Here is a 9,323-nt window from a genome sequence, read left to right on the forward strand (position 1 = left end):
GGGGCTTTGCTGCTTCTTTTCAGTCATTTTAAAGAGAATGTGAGCCCGCACACTGGGAAATTTTGACAACAACCTATCAGACAGAAGCCTAATTTCTAAAATGTATAGAAAACCCCAGCACCTTAATCACAAAAAAACAATAATCCATTAAAAATGCACTGAGGATGTGAATAGATATGCCACCAAAGAGAGACCCACAGATCTTAGCCCTTGGAGAGAGGTGACCAGGGCACCAGCGAGGTCTCGCCGTATCCCCGCATCGATAGCAAGGTTCAACACAGCAGAAAGCACGGCATTCTGATGTGGGTGTGGAGACGCTGGACCCCCCTCCACTACTGATGGGACCACTACTGTAGAAACAGCGAACACTCCCCTCTACCCAGATGATACATCTCTGTGGTTGTCTTGTCCCTGCCCCGCTGAAGACTTCATAAATGTTCTCTTTATGTACAAAACAAAAACCAGAAAGCAGTATTTGCCCGGGAACACAGCTTAGAACACAGGAAGAGGTCGGAAAGAAAAATGACTCTGAAGGCAAACGTCGAGGACCTGAGAATGGGGCACGTTCCAGGGGTGGTGGCCAATGTGTGCAAATTGTTGGATTGAAAACCAATTTGCTTTGTAAACTTACAACCCAAATCAGAACAGAAAAGTCTCCTGAAGAGAAAACGCTCCCTTCCCCATCCTTGCGATGGGGCACGTCTAGTTCAAATCCAGCCACTTCTTGGTTTTCTTCATTTGAGGCAGCCTTGCCTTTTAAAACCTGACTTCTAGAATATCGGTCAAAATTTCAGGTACTCTCGGACTCAGAGATGCCAATGCTGGGAATTCATCTCAGAGATGTGTTAGCAAACTGGCAAACTGGCGTGTCTACGGGGCTGTTCACGGCAGTGTTGTTTGTAATGGGAACTGACACGGGATTGACTAAATAATGTATGGCTTATCCACACGGGGGATTACTATGTAGCCATTATAAAAAGAAGAAGCGTTCTTTTTAGCAATATAGAATGATAACTGAGATGTATGTCTCAACGAGACTGAGGGGACTTGCTCACACGTTCATCAACTCTGAGATGCAGCTCACTTTGGTCACATTTTCGAACGAGGCTGTCTTGTCGTCAAAGGCATGTCCTAGTTTAATGGGAATAGATGGTGTTTCTCAGGCCATAAGATAACACTGTCTCACAAGCCATCATAGCTGAGATTTAATGAAATATAATAGCGCTTACCAAGTGCCTTGCACATCTATATGTAACAACCTTCAATGGCAAGTATAAGCAACAATCCCACAGGGGTAAGTAATACTATAATCTACGCTTCATAGGTAAGGAAATACAGGCACAGAGGTTACGTCCCTTGCCCAGGGACTCCCAACCAAAGAGCGATAGCAGTGAGGTGAACTTGGCCATCTTGCCCCAGAGCCCACGCCCTTAGACTCAGGGCTACCTCCCTATGAGAGCAACACACATGTGATTGGGGGTGGGGGGAGTAATCTCGTGCACACTTTGTAGAGACACGTTGAGTAAGTCTTGAATAAGACAAAGACGAAACAAGACCCATCATCCAGATGAGGGAGACCACCAGCAGGAGGACACGGGCCTCTAAGGAGTTACGGAAAGGAGGCCACTTACAAAGGACATGGATTCCAAGGAAATTGCCGCTAAAGCATGACTGACGACAGATCAACGCAGCACAGTTGTGGGCGCAACTACAGAAGCAGGAAGGGACTATGATTGGGATAAGGGTACTTTTCTAAACAGAAAGTTTTACAGTACTGGTTCCGGGCCCTCTGACCAAGACCATCATAATCACGGGGTCTCCAGTACCCCAAATTCTGTCAAGGGCACACCCAGCGAAGCCCTTGAGGGCTAGGCTGCCCCTCCCTGGAATGGCCTAGGGAGTGATGTAATCACCCTAATGCACATTTTCTAATGGCGTAATCCACTTGCTGGTGCCCTTTCTAAGTACAGCCAGAGCGCTCCTTAGAGACAAGGATGGTGAAACTTCGCCTTACACAGTTTGGTCTGGAGAGGCCAGTCCCTGGAGAAACAAGGACATGTGTTTGGTAAAGCAGAGGGGCAGTGAACAAGATGGATAGTCACAGTGGCTGCAACATGGGCTCCAGCCTCAGGACAATCGTGAGGATGGTCCAGGACCAGCAGTGTTTTCTTCTGCTGTGTAGGAGGTCACTATAGGTCAGAACCCACGTGGTGACACCTAACAATAACAGCGACAATGCGCTCTGCTTGAGGCCAAAGCTAGTCACATTGCAGGTTAATGGTCAGAAAGAATCAATAGAGGTTTAATTTAGGTGGAGACTCAAAGAACAGATGAGGAGCTTTTACTGTAAAATGTAAGCCTTTCTCAGATCCGGTGCTCAGAATTTAAGCTCTAATACAATATAAAGGCTTCCGTATGCGCCAGACTCTGCCCTAAGTGTGGCTCACTTACTCTTCACGAGACTCTCAGCAGACAGACGCTATTGTTACCCTCATCGTGCGCACGAAGGCACTGGGACACCGAGAAGATGTCTAAAGACTGGAAGGATTGGGATTTGAACATTGGTAGTCTGGCTCAGAGTCTGTTTAATGGACTTCATGCTCACTCTCGTATATTAAAAAGGGGGGTTATAATAATATTTTTATATTTACCAAGTTGAACCTTGGAAGGAATTTCAAAATGGGGGTAGGAAGGAAACTTTTTGGTATACTTCTTAAGTAATTTGACTTTTGGACCCAGGTGAATGTATTAGTTAGCCAGACAAAAGGAAACGACGATTTTACGTTTGTTTCAAATTAATATGCTGGTGATGTGAGGAACGCTTGCACCCTGGTGGTGCAGTGATTAAAGCACTTGGCTGCTAACCAGCAGGCCGGCAGTTTGCCCTTACCAGCTGCACTGCGAGAGAAAGCTGTGCCGTCGGCTCCCTGCTGGTTCTACTCTGCTCTGCCACATCGACTACGCACCGCAAGGGCGGTGAGTTTGGTTTTGTTCGTTTGTTTTCAATACCAGGGCTGCCATCTCATTTGGGAACAAGTTTTCTCTGTTATGTTCCAAGGCCCCTCAAACAAACAAACAAACAAACAACCTCACTGCCATCAAGTCAATGCAGACTCGTAGCAACCCTGCAGGACTGAGAATTGCCCCTGTGATTTCTGACACAACAGTGAACTCTTCATGGGGGTACAAAGCCTCATCTCTTCACCTCAGAGAGACTGGTGGTTTTGAACTACAGACTTGGAGGTTCTCAGCTCAACGCGTGACAACTATGACACCAGGGCTGTTATGTTAATGTGCTAGTCTGGGTACATTAGAGAAATGAACACACAGAAAATCATATGTATAAGGGCCAGTTTTATAGAAAGGGTAAGTGCACATCGAGAAAACATCCTAACCCAGTGCTGCCCAAGCCCACAAGTCAAACATTAACCCATATGTCCGACAACAATCCACAACGTCCTCCTCCATCTCACAAAACAGACGCAATGATGCCAACTGCAGGAGGAAAGCCGAGTCAGTGAACGTGTAAGCATCTCAGCGCTGGCAGGGGTCTCCACACACTGTTCCAGCACCCGGGGCTGCATTGGGGTAGGTCGATGAGGCTTCTTCTTGGGGATGTCTTACAGGAAGTGAGCCTTGCCAGCTGAAGTAGGGAACTGGTTAAGGCAGCTATACGCTGGTCTGACTATCACAAAGCAAGAGACCCAAGAACTCTAAAGGTGAAGCATACGGAGCCACTTATCCCTCCACCCTTCCATTAATCGCACCTGTGTTTATCGGCCACGTTGGCACAATAAACTAACTTCGTTAATAAGGCAGTATTAGCATAGGGTGTGTCTTACATCCACCTCTTTGGAAATGAAAAACAGATTAAGCACGAGATGGGTGAAGACAGGTGCCTACCACACGAGGAGACCACCATAGGCCCCAGCAAGAAAGAACCAGAAGTGGGGAACAGATAAGAACCTGCCCTTCAATTTAGACCAACGGAGACAGAGCCCTCCCCTAGAGCCAGCAAGTGCTCAGAATTTGGACTTCTTTTCCCCCCCGTTTTTATTGGGAGATCTTACAGATATTATAACAATCCATAGTTCATTTAGATCAAGCATAATTGTACAATTGTTGCCACCATCAATTTCAAAACATTTTGTTTCTTCTTGCACTCTTTGACATCAGCTATCCCTTATCCCTGCCCTCCCCCACTGTATCCCCCAAGAGCCCTTGTTATTATATTCAATATTATTATTGTTATTTCTTTTTTCTTTCGTAGCTTATACCATCCAATGTTTCCGTTCACCTGCCATTCTTTATTCGTTCCCCTGGCCTTCTAACCTTCTAAACAGGAGCCCTAGTGATCCGGCGGTCACTCGGTGGACTGCTACCTGCAAGGTCAGCAGTTTGAAACCACCAGGCGCTCCTTGGGAGTAAGTTGGGACTTGCTGCTCCTGCAAAGAGTTACAGTCTCTAAACTTACATTGGTCGTCCTCCCCTGTCCTATGGGGTCGCTAGGAGTTGGAATAGACTCGATGGCAGTGAGACAGATTTTTAAAGGTCTAAAACGGCTACTTTTAATTTGTCTTTCCTTTATGATGCTCCCTGCTACTACTCACTTGAAGGACATGGTGCGGTACATTTTGGTGGTGCTAAATGTTGTATTTCAGTTGGTGAATTAAGTAGTCCAGGGCGATGCTTCACAGGGATGAGTGGAAAGCATCATCCTTCGAATGTCAACCCTTCCCTGGGGGGTGCCTGTTCCAGCACAAAGGGAACGACCCGCGTTCTGTTTCTCTCTAGATAAAGGTCTCTAGAATCAGCTGAGGGTAAGGAGACCGGTGGTGGGACATGGAGACGGCAAGCAAGGTCACAGAATGAAATGTGACACTTACTGAACTGACAGATGTTTTGTTTCAGACACACATAGAGAAACCCAAGCAAATGCTATTTCTCAGGGCTCCTGGCAAGTCACTACAGGAAGCCTGGTGGCTCAGCGGTGAAGCACTCAGCTGCTGACCAGTCGGCAGCTTGCACCACCAGCGGGAGGAAGAGCAGGCACCCTCAGCCTTGGTTTGCGTGTGAGGCAGCGGACCCCGTGGCAGGGGGTTTGCGAAGTGACAACATGAAGACATGGACTTGTGGGGCCACAGAAATTGGGACAAACTGCCCATAGGAACAGTTTAAATTTCATTTAATTGTATTAACATTTTTAATCAGCCCTTTTAAAATACAAAAAAGAGAGCTAACGTGCCAATCAGAAGAAATCACTGAACTAAATCTATAAAATTTTCTATTCTTATATACTTACCTAGAATATATAATAAGTAATATATTAATTCCCAGCACATTCTCGGCAGAGTGGTCCCGCGATGGGACACAAGCTTATTTTATTTTGTAATAAATCATTTTATTGGGGGCTCATACACTTCCTATAACAATCCACATATCAAGGGCATTAAACACATTTGTACATACGTTACCTCATCATTTTCAAAACCTTTTCTTTCTCTCTCTTTTTTTTTAAAAATTTTAAACACTTTATTAGGGGCTCATACAACTGTTGTCGCAATCCATACACACATCAATTGTGTAAAGCGCATTTGTACATCATTCTCAAAACATTTTCTCTCCACTTAAACCCCCGGCATTAGGTCCTCAACCTTTTCTTTCTCCTTGAGCCCTTGGTACCAGCTCCTCTTTTTTCCCTCCTTCCCCCACCTTCCCACCCTCATGAACCCTTGATAATTTATAAATTATTTTTATTTTCATATCTTACACCATCCGCTGTTTCCCTTCACCCCCGGGGACACAAGCTTAGAGTTGCTGGATAAGTATCTTCTTTCAGTTTTGTTGAGGTACCCCTGGGATTGTGCATGCTTTTCACCGCCATCGGTCCATTCAGACTCATAGAGGCCAGATAGGACGGGGAGAGCAGCTCCTCTCGGAGGCTGGAATTCTCTCCTTTTACCCTGTGGTTTCCCACCTCCGACCACTCTCCAATCACCAACTCCCTCTCCAGGTGCAACCTCCAGGCCTTCTTTTCGGTCATCTCCTCCTTGTGGGACCAGTTAACACCGTTTGTTTGTTGTTTGTTTGTTTGTTTGTTTGGTTGGTTGGTTGGTTTTGGGTAGCTCCAATCTTTGACCAATCATGAGCTCTCAGATCCATCAGAATCAGTCTGCCAAAGCAGAGGCTGATGTCAACCGTTGGGGTTCACCGGTATCGGTGGGCCTTTAACGTCCCTCTGAGCTCCTGTATCCACCACAACTATGTGACCTTGGAAGGCACTGGACGCTGCTGAGAGCTGGTGAAGGAGAGACACGTGTTTCTTGAAGCCACTCCCACGCCGGTGCAGCAGCTGAATCCTCTGCAGGATGTGCAGAAGTCCTCCCAAGGTGAGTGGGGGTAGAGCCCTGGATGCCATGGAAGCCACCCTGGCTCCGGAGAAGACCCTCAACTAGGCCCTCCTTCACGTGCACACCGTGGGTCCAGCCCCCACCTTTGTGACCTTCTGGAGAACCAATCCTGGGCAGGAGGTGAAACTCCTCAAGGAGATGCACCCCGACCTGAGCCACCTCCAGCTGCCTGGCCCCAGGCAGGGCTGGATGAGCGGCTCTCCCAGAGGCTCAGCTCAAACACAATGGGTGCAAATATCGACCCAGCCACCACCTCAGGGACCTGCAGGTCTCCAACCTTCCATCTGGACCTGACCCTCCAGCTGCAGGAACCCCACCCTGGAGCCCCTCTCCCAAGCTGTGGACCAAATGGAAACAAGAAAGCTTCCTTTCGCAGTAAAACAACAACAACCTGGTAGCATAGTAGGTTACTTGCTGGAACGCTAAACACAAGATCAGCAGTTCAAAACCACCAGCCGCTCAGTGGAAGAGAGATGAAACTCCCAGAGAGACTTACTGTCTTGGAAACCCACAGTGGTAGTTTGACTGCCCTATCGGGTTGCTATGAGTCGGAAATGACTCGCTAACAGCGAGTGAGTTTAAGTCATTGGATTTAGGACTCACCCATATCCAATTACCTCACTTGATTGTATCTGCAAAAGTTCTGGTTCTCAGTAAGGTCACATTTACAGGTTCCTACTGAGCATGAATTTGGGGAGTACGGGATCCAACCCAGCACAGAGCTGATGTGATTCACACTCTATGTGAGTGAAGATGAACACACCTATATACCTGTATCAGGACAGTAGGCGCACTGGTAGTGTGGTGGGTTATGTATCAGGCTGATAATCACAAGGTCAGCAGTTTGAACTCACCAATGGCCGTGCTGTAGAAAGAGGAGGCATCCTGCTCCCGTAAAGAGTGGCCACGTCAGAAGCCCACAGGGGCATTTCTACTCTGTCATATAGGGTTGCTGAGTCAGAATCGATGTACTGGCAGTGAGAGATTATTGGTACACTCACAAGTGAGCATAAACTTGGTACAAATGAACTGAAACAACAGAAACTTGATCTCTCAAAATTCTGAATACCAGAAGTCCAAAATGAATAAGCAGGGTTTAGAAACTGCATTAAGGACATAAAAGAACATTTGAATACCTGGAGAAAGATTCCATGTGCATGGATATGACAACTTGACATTATAAAGATGTCAATTCTCCCCAAGTTAGCCTATAAATGTAGTGAAATTATGATCAAAATCCCAACTTGACTTTTTGAGATATTCAACAAACTTACTCTAAACTGCATACAGAAGCATAAAGGTTCACAGACAGCTAACCAACTTTGAAAAGGATGAGGGAGATAAAGCACCCTAACGGGTCGGAAGATCAATACAATATGAGTGCAGGGACTGAGAAAGGGGCCAATGAAGCAGACATACCGAGAGGACCTGACACCTGGTTAAGGTACACCAACCACCAAACTCTGGGGAAAGGATGCAGGGGCAGGGAACTATGTAACTCAGCTCTTCTAGACAAAGCCCCGACAACTCCCCCCAAAGGATGCTTTCCTGCCCCGGTCTGGGTAAGAAGACACTGCTAAGATTCACCTGTGAGTCACTGTTGACAGGATTATTGTGATTTCCATCCTGCCGGACATAAAACGAGTCCCCCCTGAGAAGCAAGAGAGTGGGCTCTCACTACCAGTTAGAAGCAGAAGTGCAGTGTGTCCTTCTGGACCCCAAGACCCCTGTGCGGGGGACCTCCTAGATCCAGAGGAGCGCAGTGGCATCAGAGGAGCAGCAGCAGGGCCAAGAACCAGAGCATGAAACGGAGTGGAGAACTTTCTGGTCCGGAGAGCAAGAGTGCTTTTGGACTGGAAGCTGACTTGTGGAGTGGGCTTCTGGGCGCTTAACTGGGGGAGTTGGGCTTGCTGACCCATGGAGAGGGAGCTAAGTGCCTTCAGGCTGCGGCTTCCTGGAGTGGGTGCCTCTGAGCACTTAATCCAGGAAGCTGGGTTGGCTGACCCACGGAGCTGGAGCAGAAGGGCCTTCTGTTAAGGCCTGTAGCAGGGTGGCATGCCCTTTGGGCAGCCCTGAAAGAACTTTGTAACACGTTCCGACTGAACCACTGGATCCCGAGCATTCCTTACCCGCAAGGCCACCTGGTAAGTTCTTCAATAAACCCTGTCATGGTGAGTATTGTCTCTGGAGTTGCGTGTGGCCTTGCGCTGACGTCTCAAGCTCAGTCGTTGAAAGGTAGGGAATGTAGCGTGTGATCAAATACAAAGAATAAGACTGCTGAGTTGCCGGTGGGGGGAACCTGGCTTATTATGTGGAGAATACTGAAACTGGACCTCTGGATTCCAGCCTTGCACCATAGGCAAAGATGAGCCCCACTTGCTAACATAAGAGAATATCTCTGTGACCTCTGGGTGGGGAGCGCTTTCTTAGAAGACTAAGAAAACAAGGCTGAGAACAAAGAAGAAAAAAAAACACAAAAGGATACATTTACTTTCAGCAGCCTGGACCTCATCCAAACCCAGATGGTTTCACTAGAAAATTCTACGAAACGTTTAAAGAAGTATTGTCACCAATTTAACACGATCTCTTCCATACAATAGACTAGGAAAAAACACCTTCTAATTTCCTTTATGAATTTCGTATCACCCGGACAACAAAAGCAGACACAGAGTACAAACACAAACAAGCAAACCGAAGCCCTTCCGACAAGCATCCCTAGTGAGTAAAAATGCAAAATTCGTAGCTAAATTTTAGGGATCAGAATTCAGCACTATATCAAAAGAATGACTTATCATTCCAAAGTGAGATTTATTTACTCCCAGGCTACAAAGCTCATTCCATTTGTAAATCAATCCATGTAATCCACCGTGTTAGTAGATGGAGACAAATCACATGGTGACAGCAATCAATGCG

Source organism: Echinops telfairi, unplaced genomic scaffold (genome assembly GCF_000313985.2).
Source record: "Echinops telfairi isolate 266 unplaced genomic scaffold, ASM31398v2 ScPeMD7_7475;HRSCAF=8513, whole genome shotgun sequence".
In the NCBI taxonomy this organism is placed as follows: Eukaryota; Metazoa; Chordata; class Mammalia; order Afrosoricida; family Tenrecidae; genus Echinops; species Echinops telfairi.